The following is a 15,380-nucleotide window of genomic DNA, read 5'->3' on the forward strand; positions in this document are numbered from 1 at the left end:
CCAAGAGGGGCAAGCAGCAATCCCAAGAAGAGGCCACCTGGACCTCTTTCTCACCGTCCACCCTGCTACAAAAGCAAAAGTACACAGTAGACTACAGTGAGTCAATATGAAGTTCATAATGAAATAGTGTCTACTTAGACTTAGATACCCTCCTCACCTATTTCCTGTTATACTTCCCTCACTTACTCCAAACCAGAGCTGGACAACATCTGTCTGCGTCCTGGTGAGGAGACTTGGATGAGTATGCACACTCCCAGTTAATGTCTGCGAATTCATGAAACTGTCACTGTGCACAGGATGAAGCTTGACATGGTTTTGTGAATGTAAAGCCCTTGTGTTCATGCCTATCTTCCTTGTGTGGAATCAGAATTACCAGATTGTTGGTGTACCAGGAGCCTTAAACTCTAATGATTGTCTACCTATCTTCCCAATGATTTAGACATTTGTCAAGGAGAATTCAGTTTTAAAGGCAGTAGGAAATGTTCTATATGTACCAAAAAATAGATGTGATTTAATTTTAGTTAGTGACCATAATTAATTCTCAGTTAACAGTTGTCCACACCTTGCTCAATATGTGAACTATTTCAGGAATGAAAGAGAAGGAATGCTACTTTAGTTTTGTTTGTTTGTTTGTTCCAGTAGAAGTGTTTACTGAGTTGTAAGCCTAACTTAGTTCATTGGTTGCATGTATTTGAAGACTGACATTTTTCTCAGCACAGATTTGCATCACTTCATGAGTACTGACAGCAGATGTAGGACTTTCACACAAATTGACCTTCTGAACTGATCAAAGAAATGTCACTAAAAAGATCTTGTTAGTTTTGCTATTCTTTGATTTGTGAAATGGTATGTTAAGCAAAGAGGGTGTAGGATTTTAGATTTCTTTTTCCTTGAACTCCAGTTCGTAATTCCTAAACCAACTACAAAGTGTTCTCAACTTTAGTTCTGTTTGTCTGAAAGCAAAAGTACAAAATACAAATTATCTTTCCTGATAGCATTAGTGTTAAAAAATCTCCATTGCCAAAAGATGTTTCTTAGAGAATATTATACAGAATACTGACTGTCTACACTAATCAGCTGTCTCAAGTAAATTAAGTACATCAAGTTGAGGCAGGGGAGATAGCATAATGGTTATGCAAACAGATTGGCAGGCAGGCCTAAGGCTCCAAGATCCCAGGTTCAGTCCTTAGCATTACCATAAACCAGAGTTGGGGGTGAGGCCATTAGTTTGTATGAATGGTAATGTCTTGGCTTGCTGACTGAATGTAACAAAACAATAGATCCAGGTCACAAGGTTAATTTTGAGTTTTATTATTTCTGCCACATTAGCTATCCATAAGATACGCCACATTTTAAAATTACATTTTATATTTTGCCTTTATTTAAGGTTAAATCATTATAACATTATTTTATTTCTTAAAGCATTATCATGTTTATTTCACTTTCTAGGTCTTACCCCATCAGACTACAAGGTCTTCAGCCACAGACAGCTCACACAGACAGACAGGAGTAGTGCTGTAGAAGCAGAGACCTTGGCAGCTAGAGGCAGGGCCCATCACTCAGCTCTCAGCTGCCACCTATACAGGAGAGAACAGGCCTGTGAGTCTCAGTGTGTGCGTGGGGGCTCCCCCTGTCCCCAGGGCTCTGCATACTCACCAGACCTCAAAGGGGCTCTGTGTCCTCATATCTGGGCCAGGTGGACACAGGTCCTCATGCCTGTGTGTGGGGGCCGCTGCAGCAGTAGCAGAGCCTAAGGAGGCAGCTCAGCAACTCCAGGCTGCCCCCTAGCAAAAGGGGATCTAGGTGGAGGGGGCACTGCTGGCCATTGTGCCCAGGCTAGAGAGGGGAAGCTCTTCTGTGTGCCAGGCTGGCTGCAGTGAAGGACATGGAGACAGTGCAGCTGTTATGCAGTGTGTTCAGAGGCACTGGGGGGAAAGGTGGGGTGGATGCAAGGTGGGGAGTCTGGAACACTTGGGGTGTTGCTAGGCTCCCATGCCTTGTCCTCCTTCCAGGATACCTATGGCCTGTGGGTAGGACAGGCATCCCCTCCTTGGGAACACCGTGAGGGGCTTACTAGGAAGGACAGGCTGGTCAGTAGAGGGAAGGCTAGAGGAGGTGTTTGGTTCCATGTAGACCTCCATTGGCCCAGAGCCCTGGGTTACCCCTGGGAGGCTCATGATGTGTGGCCACTCCATTCGATCCTGGGGGTCAATTTGGGGTATGCTGTCCATAGTTTGTAGCTTAGATTAGAGCCAGTGCTTCTGTGTGGATGGATCACTGGATTCTCCTGGCACAGATTGCAGGCATTTTTTCACCATCTCTTTGAGCACTAACCCCAAGCTCCAGATGTCCACCCTGGCCCCATAGGTTCCCCCCATCATTATCTTGTATTCCACACAAGCTGTTGTGCCACACAGGGTTTCTACTGGCTGCTGCAGAAAATTGTGGCTCAGGCTGAAGTTGGTGATCTTGACCTTGTTCAGGCTCTCTAGGAGGATGTTCTTGGGCTTCAGGTCTCTATGAGCTACTCCATTTGAGTGACAATATTGCATAGCTGACAGCAGCTAGTGCAACAAGCCTGTGGCCTCATCCTCCTCCTCCCTCATGAGGGTGTCCTGCAACAGACAGTCCCTGAGGACTTCCCCCTCACATATGACCAGGACCAGCCTGTCTTCCACCTCAATTGTGCCCAGCAGTGGCATGAGGTTGAGGTGTGTGATACCTTCCATGATGACACCTTCTTTGTGTGTTATCTTCAGGCCTAGGGTGCCCAGCTTCTTCTTCATCATCTTGATCACAACTTTCTCTCCCTTGTGGAGTCTCTGGGTCAGCATTATGACAGAGAAGCTGCCAGCTCCAGTAGTTCGCAGGGCACAAAACCTGTCTGTGACTATGCCCTCCCCTACTTATGAGGGACCTTAAGACCTACCTAGTCTAACAGTGGACTAGCTAGGAACTCTCACCTATGTCTATCAACTACACAAAAACAACAACCAATAGCTAACTTCTACTCTTACTGTCTATACAAAAACTGTAAAAACTTTTACCAAGTAAAAGTATAATATGCTAAGACTATCTTATATAACTGGGGGGGGGAGGAATGGGGAAATAGCAAAGAGAAGAGAATGAGGGAGACAGGCCAAGTATGGGAGAGGTAAAAAGAAAGGGGGAGAGGGACTGGGAAGCAGGAGTGGGTGATGGGTAAGTTGCAGGGAGAGGAGGGTCAAAGATTGAACACAGAGCAAGAGCAAGAATGAATGAAGGCATGTGCGTGCTGTGAGGTGGTGCATGAAGCTAGGCAGTGTGCACAGGTCACTACCAAGGGATTCCAGGGCATATGGACAAAAAACCAGCTCAAGCTGCACTTTCTATATGTTTCTGGTTTGTCCCCATCCTAATGGCCCCCAGGATATCACAGCACCAGGCAGGGCATATATTGCCAGGTGTCACAAGGAGGTCAGCCACAAGTTTTTCCCTTAGTGGTAGAAAAGCCCAAACCTTTATGACTGTAGGGGTCTGGGTGAGGTCAGCTCAGTGTTTTATTCCTTATATGTGCATATGACCAAAAACCATATGTTTCTAGGGGTTATTAGAGTTTAGTATTTGCTGATTGAAAATACATAGGTGCTACAGAGACCTCCCACATTTACATGACTTTACTAGTTTATGCCTAAGTTCAATGGCTATAGCAATCTGGCAAAAGAAAGGGATTAAATGAATACAGATTGGGGAGCTGGATGGTGGCACATCTGGTTGAGCTGTGAACACACATGTTACAATGTGCAAGGACCTGGGTTTGAGCCCCCTTTTACCCACATGCAGGGGGAAAGCTTTGTGAATGGTGAAGCAGTGCTGCAGGTCTTTCTCTGACTCTCTCCCTCTCTTCTCCTTCCCTTTTGATTTCTGGCTCTCTCTATCCAATAAATAAATAAAGATAATTAAAAAATTTAAATAAAAGAAAATTCCAAAAAATGAATACAGATTGGGAGGGAAGAAGTCAAACTCTGACTATTTGCAAATGATATGATTATATACATAGAAAAAGCTAAAAAAAAATCCAGCAAATAGCTTCTGGAAATTATTAGACAATATAGTAAGCTGTCAGGCTACAAAATTAACATTCAAAAATCTATGGCATTCTTTTTATGCAAACACTAATTCAGATTAATTCATTATTTTAATAGCTGAGTAATATATATATAATATATATAAATCTATATCACAACTTAGTCACTCATCTGTTGTTGGACATCTAGGATGTTTCAAGTTTTGCATATTATGAACTGTGTTGCTATGAACACAGGTCTTTTTGGATGGGTATGTTTGGTTATATATCCTTGGGGTATATACCCAAGAGAGAAATTGTAGAGTCAAAAGGTAGGTCCATTTCTAGCCTTCTGAGAGTTTTCCTGACTATTCTTCACAGGAGTTGCACCAAGTTACAGTCCCAATATCAGTGCAAAAAGGTTTCTTTGTCCCTAGAACCTCTCTAGCATTTGTTGTTGCTATCATTTCTGATGTAAGGCATTTTCACAGGAGTGAAGTGGTATCTCATTGATGTCTTTATTTACATTTCTCTGGCAATCAATGACTTGGAGCACTTTTTCATATGTGCTTTTTCCTTTGGATATCTTTTTTTTGTGAATATTCTGTTAATATCCTATCCTCATTTTGGATGAGGTTTTATTTATTTATTTTTAGATGAGTTGGTGAGCTCTTTATATATTTTGTTTTTTGTCTGATATAAAGATCTTCTTCCATTCTGTAAGGAGTCTCTTTGAGTGGTGATTTCTTTTGCTATGCAGAAGCTTTTCAATTCAACACAGTAAAAGTCGGAAACTTCACAACACTCCAAACTCCACTCTAAAGTTGACAGATCAAGGCAGGACATTAATAGAGTAACAAGAGAATCAAATGAGAAGATAGATAGACTAGACCATCTGGACATTTTCAGAGTCCTTCACCCGAAGAAACTGAAATACACATTCTTTTCAAGAACACATGAGAAATTCTCAAGGATAGACCATATGTTAGGCCACAAAAACAGTATCATCAAACTCAAAAGCACTGAAATCATCCCAAACATCTTCTTGCTGGGAATACTGTGAGAAACAGGTTGAGCGTGGTGAGGCTTTTCCCATTGAAAAATGGGGAACTGAGAAAATGAATCTTCCTGTAAGACTCCCTCTTGTGAGACTGAGCTTGGAAGAGGCATGGACTCAGTCTTTTGCTTCCCTGTAAGTCCCTCCCTGTCTCCAGAAACCCTGCATTTTTCTGCCTCCAGGAGCCCGGCATTAAGCCAGCTCCCCCTGCTCCACCCTGCATTCCTTGATACTATGGCCTACCCTTTTATTATCTACATATCAATCTTCTGCTTTGTCTAACAAATGACTTAAGGTATCCCCCCATTCCCCCACCCATTCTGCTCATTTAATATATTCTTTTCCTACGCTCAAGACTGCAGGGTATTATTAATCCTACCAGTTAAACCCCTAGCAACAGTTGCTAAGGAAGTCCCTACCTTTCCCAGCCCCTTTTACCTTTCTCCGCCCCTTTCCTAACCATGTATGGTATGGTCAAGCCACTTCCATTTGCAGCTGGGGGGTTTCTGGCCTGGAGGAGCATGTGCTCTCTTACTGGGAGGCAGATGCCGGCCATTGCAGTTTGTGCCATGTAGCTTAACCAGGTGTACTACCGCCTGACTCTGGGGCATTCGGATGGATAAACTTTTGAACGGCTTCGCTGCCATGAGCTTGATTCCTGTTGGGTAGTATGCCAGCTCCCCCGGCTTAAAGCTTCTGTCTCTAATCCTACTTAACTAAGCACCGGCATGTCTGCAGGGCATTGGTTTGATCCCATTTAAAGCTGCAGTCTATTTACATAAACCACTGTTAACTAAGCACCACCCTCCCTCCAGGGCATTGATTTAATCCCCACTGGTTCACGATGTCTTTTTGCTATGCCCCCTCTCGTAGTCACCCTGATCTCCACCACTGTCTTTTCGCTCCACCCTCTCTATGTCGCACCCTGTTTCCACCCTACTTGGCTAGTATATACACAAGCTGCTTTTCTGAGTAAAAACACTTGGAATTGCTTTCCGGCTCCAAGAGTTCCAGAGTGTATCTCCTGCAACGTTAGCTCGGCATGAGTTCCTGATCCCTCTCCCACGCAGCAGCCTAGATTAGCTCCAGTTGAGTTCTCTCCAACCCAGAGAGCACTTGCTCGGGAAGAAGCACCCTCAGGCTATGCTGGCATTTGATGCACAGAACAGGGACACATAAGCAGCAGATTTACAAGAAGGCATCCTAGATAAGTACACCATTTGGGTATCTGCAACCTCGTGTTAAGGCACTGTGATTTTTTTTCTCTTTTCTTTCTTATTATTTTCCTGAGACCTCTCCACCATGGATGATCTTTTCCAAATTCTGTATTCTTTTTTCTGTATACAATTTTTATATATCTGGGACATTTTTCTCAGGACCACACCTTATATCCTGTTGATCATTATTGCAGCTTTTAAGGGATATATAGGGAAACCTCTCAAAAGGCTAAGAGACCTAGAGGCTGAGGTCCAAGAGATAAAGGAAGTGATCATAGAACTTAATCAACACCTTAAAAACAAGAAGAAGCAAAAGCCTGTCCTGATCCTGACCCACCCTAAACCCTCTGCATCTTGCCCTGAGGCCCCCATTTTGGCAGACATGTGTCTGAATTCTCCTTCGGACTCCACAGCTGCTTCTTTGGCCACCCGTTTTGGCAGACAGGTGTTCGGAACTTCCTGCGGCCTCCACAGCTGCTTCTTCACCCACCCCATTTTGGCAGACACATGTCCGGATTCTCCTGTAGCCTCCAAAACCACTTCTTTGGCCGCCGCTTATCCAGAAGCTTCCACTTCTGACTCCTCCCCCTGCTGCTACACAGTTATCAGAGCAAGTCCACACATTTCCGGTCAATGTCACCCCCAACAGACAAAAACCTCAGGCCTGGTATCCGTATTCCGCACAGACCTGAAAAAACTACGCCAGACTATTAAGGATGATGGTCTTTATGCTCCATAGACCAGGTCCATTTTACAAGGCCTGCTTCAGAACCTTAATACCCCCCAAGATTGGAGGGACGTAACTCACGCTATGCTCCCAGGCCCCCTCTTCCTTCAATGGGAGGCATTTTTTCACTACGAATTTTTACAGCAATCGCGGAAAAATAGTCAAAATCAGCCAGAGGGGAATTTTGATGCATTGTTTGGAACGGGCCAATTAGAAACAGGGATTCAACAGGCGGAAGCCAAGTTTCCACCCGGGTATTTTGATCAGGTACGTCTCTACACATTAAGAGCATGGGAGCGATTAACACCATCCATGGGAGCGGCCTCAGCTCCCATTCTCTCCCTTCAATAAGAACCTGATGAATCCCTGGCTAAATTCATTGCCAGGGTCGAGTTTGGAAAGGAAGATTTATAATCCTGATGCTCATTTTCTCCTCCTGCGATCCATTGTCTGGGATGGAATGCTTCCGCATTTTTGACAGGCCTGTATCACTCTTAAAAATGAACACCCAGATACCTGGATTATAGCTACACAGGATATTAGATCAACCTCTTTTCAAGCACCTATGATGCAGGCCTATGAGGCTACCTTACATAAGTGAAAAGGGGCTTGCTTTCAGTGCGGTCGCTAAGGGCATTGGCGTAACCAATGTCCAGAAAATAAGCCGCGACCCTGCCTCCAGTCAGGGCAACCCTGCCTCCAGTCAGGGCAACCCAGTCTCCAGTCAGGGCAACCCTGCCTCCAGTCAAGGAACCAGAGACCACGAATGCCTTGTTCTAAATGCCAGAAAGGGTTTCATTGAAGGAGAGATTGTTGGTCAAGGTTCCACAGGAATGGCACGCCCCTGCCAAATGTAAACAGGAATTTAAACTAGGTGTGGGGCTTCCCTTAGCCCCGCCCCCAAGAGGGAATGAAGCAGGTTGCACGCTTGGTGCTGCGCCCTTCTTACATAAACAAAAGCCCAGACTGGGACTCAACCTATCACTACACCCACCAAGCCAAGTGAAAATAGCAGAGGGTGAGCAGAAGGAGGAACGTGCAGTGTGTGGGAACTTCCAGGGTAGGAATAACTGGCTGGAGCAAGAGAATGGTTCAGATTCAGGGCCTGAGATTTTGTGGGCCACCCCTATTTTAGAAAGGGGTCACCCGACTATGACAATAAGGATTGGTAATATTCCTTATAAGTGTTTGATTGACACGGGAGCAGATAAGACAATCTTAAGACAAGCAGAGGTTCCCCAGAGTTGGGAACTCTTCCCAGGACCACGCTTACGTGGTGTTGGAGGGTTTAGTCAGGCATTCCTCACACGAGATTCCCTTGTGTGGGAAGATCCAGAAGGGACTACCAGACGCTTTCGGCCTTTAATAGCTGATATAAGCACCAATTTATTGGGAAGAGACTTGCTGGAATCTTTGGATGTAGTGATATCCTCAGAGACCTCTGCAGGACACCACACTCACTCCTGTGAGACTGCTAGACCCAACCAGCACCTCCAATACTAACTGCCACTGTTTGTAATAGAACTCCCCACTTATATTGGCTTTCTAACGAGCCTGTCTGGGTGGAACAGTGGCCTTTGACTAGGGAGAAGCTAGAAATTTTAAAACAACTCGTCCAAGAGTTGTCTTTGGGACACATTCGTCATTCTCGGAGCCCATGGAATACTCCGGTCTTTGTGATTTAGAAGTGCTCAGGAAAATGGCACCTCCTCCAAGATCTTCATGCGGTTAATAAAACCATGCAGGTTTGAGGCTCCCCCCAAAGGGGTTTGCCTCTTGCTTCTGTGATTCCCACAGGAATTCCAATGATAGCTATTGATATACAGGATTGTTTTTTCTCTATTCCCTTACACCCACAAGATTGTAAACGTTTTGCCTTCTCTGTTCCTTCTATTAATAACGCCAGCCCTGCCAATAGATATGAATGGGTGGTACTGCCCCAGGGCATGGCCAATAACCCTACTATTTGTCAAGAGGCTGTTAAATCTGCCCTTTTTCTATATATTCATAAGGGCCTTAAGGTTTTTCATTATATGGATGATGTGTTAATATGGGGAGAATTAGATACAGATCTCTCTGCCCTACGTGATTTTCTAATCCCTGCCTTAAAGAGAAGTGGACTTAATGTAGCTCCTGAGAAGATACAGCTAATTCCTCTAATATCTTTCTTAGGCTCAGAGATTTCCCTAATGCAGATTCGTCCTTTAAAACCTTGTGTTACTTTTCGTTCTAATCTCACTTGTGCTTCTTTACAAAGTTTTCTTGGAAATTTGAATTAGCTTAGGCAGTAAATTTATCTGCCTACTAGCTGCCTGCAACCACTGTTCAATCTGTTAAAAGGAAACAAACAGCCCTCCTCAAAGTGTATGTTAACCCCCGAAGCCTCTTTGGCACTGGAAAAAGTTAACCAGACTCTCCAGGACATGCACCTTGTTCTTTTCTCCCCCTTCTCTCTGGTAAATCTTCTAATCTTTAACTCCACCCCCATGGTAGTGGGGGCACTGTGGCAGAAGCATGGCATTCTCGAATGGCTTCATACACCAGTAGGCAGAGCTCCAAGACTTCTTACGAAGATTGATGCCTTAGCTTTCATGGTTCACCAAGGAAGAAACAGATCAGTACAGGTCTTAGGTAGGAAACCGGATTCAATCATTCTTCCCTTTTCTCTCACAGATACAGAATGGCTCATACGCCACCATTCTCATTTTGCCATAGTTTAATGGGCTTTCCAGGACAATTAGATAATCATTTTTCCTCTATTAACTTGATAGCTTCTTTACCTCTTTTGCCTCTAATAGTACCTAAACTTTTCTTTCAAGATCCCATCTCCTCTGATCCTACAGTCTTCACTGATGGTGGAAAAAAGGGAGCTGCTGCCCTTATATATTATCCAGAAAAGCAAAACCCCAAATCTCTCTTTACTGAGCTATGCGATAACTCCCCTCAGTACAAAGAACTTTATGCTGTTTTCCTTGCATTAAAAGCTGTACCAGAAGCCTTCAACCTTTTTTTGACAGTGTGTATACTGTTAACTTACTTCCATGGCTTGCTTGATCTTATGTGAGAACTGATGACAACTCACTTTCTCCTCTTTTAATTCAAATTGCCTCTATGCTCTGTTCTTGAACCCAGCCACTGTATGCTCAGCACCTACGTTCCCACAGCCCTCTTCCTGGTCCCCTGTCTAAAGGGAATGCTGCAGCCATCTGCCTCGCCTCCACGGGAATTCTCCTAGCCTCTGTTTCTAATCCTGCTGATTTTCATTACCTAACCCATGTTAATCTTAAAGGACTTCAAGCTTGATTTCCTGATATTCCTCTGGCACAGTTAAAACGTATTCTTGCTACATGTTCCTCCTGTGCAGGTCTAATCAAAACATCTGCTATTCAAACTCTGGGGGTTAATCCTCGAGGTTTAAAAGCCAACACTCTTTGGCAAATTGATGTTACCCACATACCCAACTTTGGCAAACAAAAATATGTGTTCGTCTCAATTGATATCTTCTCTAAGTTTATGTGTGCTACAGCTCAGACGGGAGAAAACTCAAAAAAGCTTATAAGCCATATGCTCTCCTGTTTTGTTGTAATAGGGGTACCTCTTCAACTTAAAACTGACAATGGTACTATGTTTACCAGCAAACAATTTAAAGATTTTTGTTCCCTCTGGAACATTACTCATACTACAGGCATTCCCTATAATCCACAGGGACAAGGCATTGTTGAGAGGGCCTATCAAATTCTTAAGGCTCAATAAAATAAAAAGGGGAAATGTAACCCCCCCAATATCCGGCTGGCAAAAGCCTTAACTACATTAAATCTCTTTAATATTTACAAAAACTCAGACCAACCTCCTATTATTCTTCATTGGCAAACACCACCCACCCTCCCAGCTATTAAAGTCAAATGGAAAGACCCACTTGATAAAATTTGTAAAGGACCTGACTCCCTGTTGACTATGGGGAGGGGTTTTGCATGCGTTTTTCCACAAAATTACTCCAAACCTGTTTGGGTTCCTGCCCACCATGTCCGGCAATACCCACATGATGGCACTGATATCCCTGAGGAACAAGAAACACTGCAAGAGGACTGGCTGCAGGACACACCCCAGGATCCATAATACAACATGGCAGAATCTAAAAAATCTGATTCACAGAACTCTTCCTCCCCCCCCCAACCCCAAATGTCTTATGCTATGACTGGCCAGTTGTGTTTTGTGAGTGAGTTGGAAAAGAAAAAAAAATTGAGTGAGTTGAGTGACCAAAATTTTTTGTACGACCCATTGTGCTCAGAGTACTCTGAAATTTAATTAACTTTATATAATACAGCTGGACGCAGCCATGGTTTCTGGAGATGTCCAGAAACAGTCCAAGAATTGTTTTTTCCTCTTTTTGATTTCTTTTTTAAGTCTTGGTATAAATATGAAATGTTTAGTCTTAAACTGTGTGAGTAAAGATGGTTCAAATATGACAGTAGATCTAAATTCCCGTTTGAAATTATATATCTTAGTTACAAAAGTTTTTCTCCTCCTGTGTGTTATAAACTACATGTTTAATATGTGTGTTTCAAGTTTGGTAAACATTAACTTAACAGTTAAAGTGTAACTTTGAAGCTACATTCTTACCAGGAGAGGTAAAATTAAGTCGCTAAAGTAACTTAGTGTTTAAGGTAAAAGTCTAAATATTCAATGTGACAGTTCATCATCTCCTAAGTTAAAATATAAATTCTCTATACGGGACATTTTTGGAGGGCCCCCCAAAATGTCCTGTAAGCTATCTTGTTGAAATTAATCCACAATAAATCTGGCATCAATCTGACATTGTAAATGTTAAAAAAAAAATTGTCACTAAAATGTGTTAACTCTCTAGTAACCTGAGTTTGCTTAAAAGTCCAATGTAAAAATAGTTAAGAATATATATATATATATATATTAAATTTTGTTTGAAAGTTTTGCTGTACAGAGACTGCTACATGAGGTCACATAAGATGACCTTTAAGTGAAATTATAAAGATACCTAAACCAATTATAATCGAGTTATCAATTATAGTAAACTTCTAATTTGTTACAAAGTTTTTTCATAAGTAATTGACTACAGCTATGTTAAGCCTTCGCATGAAGAAGCATCTGCTCATACGGAATCCCCAGAAATCCATCTTAGACCCCTGACCTCTGATATCACCCACAGTTATAGCCATCCCCCTGAAACCCATGATGTGACATGACACGATCTGGAGAACCTGATTCACAGACTCCAAAGGACAAGACTTTCCTACGGCCTTTCTCTCACCTATTGCTGTTTGCACTTCCTGCTTCTGCTTCGCCCATCATGTTTTGGCAGTTCCAGCTCACTCTCTACAGAGAAGAAAAGTTCCAGTGGCTGTCCTCCTTCATCAAGATAGACATGCAGCATTTTTCCCTGGTCGTTGACATTGGACAGATGCTTCTATTGGACTTGCTGGTACACCTGTAGACACTCCCTTTATACTGCTGGACTTCTTGAAGAATGACTGTAGCAATCCATGGAACTTTCTGCCAGCTGACTCGGGACTTTGCAATGCCAGATCACCCCTCTAGCCCCTCGGCTTATCATGCCCCCACTCCTCCACGTATCAGGCAGCCCTCCTCTCTGTCTACCAGACCTCTCTTCAGTCTCACTCTGTCCCTTGCTACTCTTAGTTATCCCTCCCTGTCTTGTTCTAGTTCTTTTTGAAGACACTTACATGCTATCATTCTGGTTTCTTCTCAACAGGTTTCTGTTCATCCCTACACTGCTATTCCCCTGACAGAGATGAAGCCTTTTACAGACATTGACCCAGTTATATATGGCCATTAAGTAAGAAGGAGATGTTGGGGAATTGGAAGGATGTGGTTGAGCTTGGAAGGGCTTGAGCCTGAGGGGTGTGTCAATCCTGTTAGTCTCTCTACCGAGAGGTTGAGCAAAGAGGAACAGTAGAATCCCAAAAGGTATGCCTCTTATCAGTCTCCCTGCCTCACAAAGCACCCCGCACTCCTGATACTATGGCCATTAGTTAAAAAGAAAGGGGGAGATGTTGGGTAGTATGCCAGCTCCCCTGGCTTAAAGCTTCTGTCTCTAATCCTACTTAACTAGGCACCGGCATGTCTGCAGGGCATTGGTTTGATCCCACTTAAAGCTGTGGTCTATTTACATAAACCACTGTTAACTAAGCACCACCCTCCCTCCAGGGCATTGGTTTAATCCCCACTGGTTCACGATGTCTTTTTGCTCCGCCCCCTCTTGTAGTCACCCTGATCTCCACCACTGTCTTTTCACTCCACCCTCTCTACGTCACACCCTGTTTCCACCCTACTTGGCTAGTATATATGCAAGCTGCTTGGAATTGCTTTCCGGCTCCAAGAGTTCCAGAGTGTATTTCCTGCGACATTAGCTCAGCACGAGTTCCTGATCCCTCTCCCACACAGCAACCTAGATTGGCTCCAGTTGAGTTCTCTCCAACCCAGAGAGCACTTGCTTGGGAAGAAGCACCCTCAGGCTATCCTGGCAGATTCCTGGGTCATCTCTCTCATCACTAGCCCAACATCTTCTAAGACCACAGTGGAATTAAACTAGCAGTGGACAACAAAGAAAAAATTTGTAAAAGTCCCAAAATATGGAAACTCAATAGTAACTTAACAAATACTGTGTTAAAGAAGAAATTAGGGAATAAATTAAAATGCTTCAAGAATCAAATAAAATGAAGACACAAGCTATCAAAATATGAGCAGCACAGCTAAAGCAGTGCTAGAGGAGATTTATAGCCATTCAGGCACACATTAGGAAACAAAAAAATCTCAGAAAAAAATCGCAACCTGACTACACACATTAAGGACTCAGAAGAAGAAAAAGGAACCCTAAAGCAACCAGAATGACTGAAATAATTAAAATTAGGGCATAAATAAATAAGAACAAAAGTAAGAGAACCATACAAAAAATCAATGAAGATAAATGTTGTTTCTTCAAAAGGGTAAACAAAATTGAAAAAACTTGACCAGACTCACTTTAAAAAAAGGAAGGGGTAGACTCAAATAAATAGAATTATAAAGGAAAGGAGATAGAACAGACACCCAAAGTATCAAGTTGTTCTGAGAACAACTGCATGTGACCATGCTATAGAACTTTGAAGAAATGGAAAAATTCCTTAAAACTTACACACTTCCAAAATTGAACCAAGAGGAACTAGAAATCATGAGCAATCTAATCACAGCCAAAGAAAATGAGACAGTTATGAAGAACCTTACAAACAATAAAACTCCAGGAACAGATGAATTTACAAATGGATTTTACAAAACCTTCAGGAAACAGTTAATGCCTATACCTTTTAAGGTCATCAAAAAGATTAAAGGCACAAGAATATTGGCTTCCATCTTCTATGAAGCTGAATTCAGCCTGGTACCAAAAGCTGACAGGGACACCAGAATGAGAGAGAAAGAGAGAGAGACTACAGATCAATATCTCTGATGAACATAGATGCTAAAATACTGAACCAAAGTCTAACCAACCAGGTATAGCAGTATATTTAAAAGATTGTCCATCACGACCAAGCGGGATTTATTCCAGGAATGCAAGGCTGGTTCAATAATCATAAATCAATAAATGTGATCCACCACATCAGTTAAAAGAAAAATAACAACCACATAATTATGTCAATAGCTGCATAGAAAGCCTTTGACAAAATACAACATCCCTCATGAACAAAACACTGCAGACAATAGGAATTGATGGAAAATTCCTTTACCTATTGGAACCCATATACTGCAAACCTACAGTCAACATTATTCTCAATGGTGAGAAACTAAAAAGCATTCCCACTCTAATCAAGAGGAATAGAGAGGGCTGCCCAGTATAGAAATTACTATTCAACATAGTGTTGGAAGTTTTTGCTATAGAAATCAGTCAAGGGCAAGGAATTAAAGGGATACAGATTAGAAGAGAAGTCAAGCTGTCACTATTTGCAGATGATATGATAGTATACATAGGAAAACCTAAAGAATCCAGCAGGAAGCTTAGTCAGTATAGTTAGGTGTCTGGTCACAAAATTAATATACAAAAGCTGGTGGCATTCTCTTATACAAACACTAATAATAAACCCAGAAATCAGTCCATTTTACTATAGTATCAAAACAATAAAATATCTAGAACTAAACCTAACAAAATAATTGTGGGATATGTATACTGAAAACTATGAGTCACTACTCAAGGAATTGAAAGAGATACAAAGAAGTGGAAAGATACTCCATGTTCATGGGTTGGGAACAATTAACATCATCAAAATGAATAGTCTACACAGAGCCATGTACAAATTTAATGTAATCCTCACT

The 15,380-nt window shown here is 42.5% G+C and overlaps 1 long non-coding RNA gene across 2 annotated transcripts in view; it reads left to right on the forward strand.

The window, feature by feature from the left end:
• The window catches only part of LOC132533146 (uncharacterized), a 128,007-nt gene that overhangs the window by 27,905 nt on the left and 84,722 nt on the right, over nucleotides 1–15,380 (forward strand). For both annotated transcript variants that reach the window (XR_009545044.1, XR_009545045.1), the window contains exon 3: nucleotides 1,450–1,599. This is a non-coding gene — a long non-coding RNA (uncharacterized LOC132533146). The remainder of the gene's footprint in view (nucleotides 1–1,449; nucleotides 1,600–15,380) is intronic.

This window comes from Erinaceus europaeus, chromosome 15 (assembly GCF_950295315.1).
Source record: "Erinaceus europaeus chromosome 15, mEriEur2.1, whole genome shotgun sequence".
In the NCBI taxonomy this organism is placed as follows: domain Eukaryota; kingdom Metazoa; phylum Chordata; class Mammalia; order Eulipotyphla; family Erinaceidae; genus Erinaceus; species Erinaceus europaeus.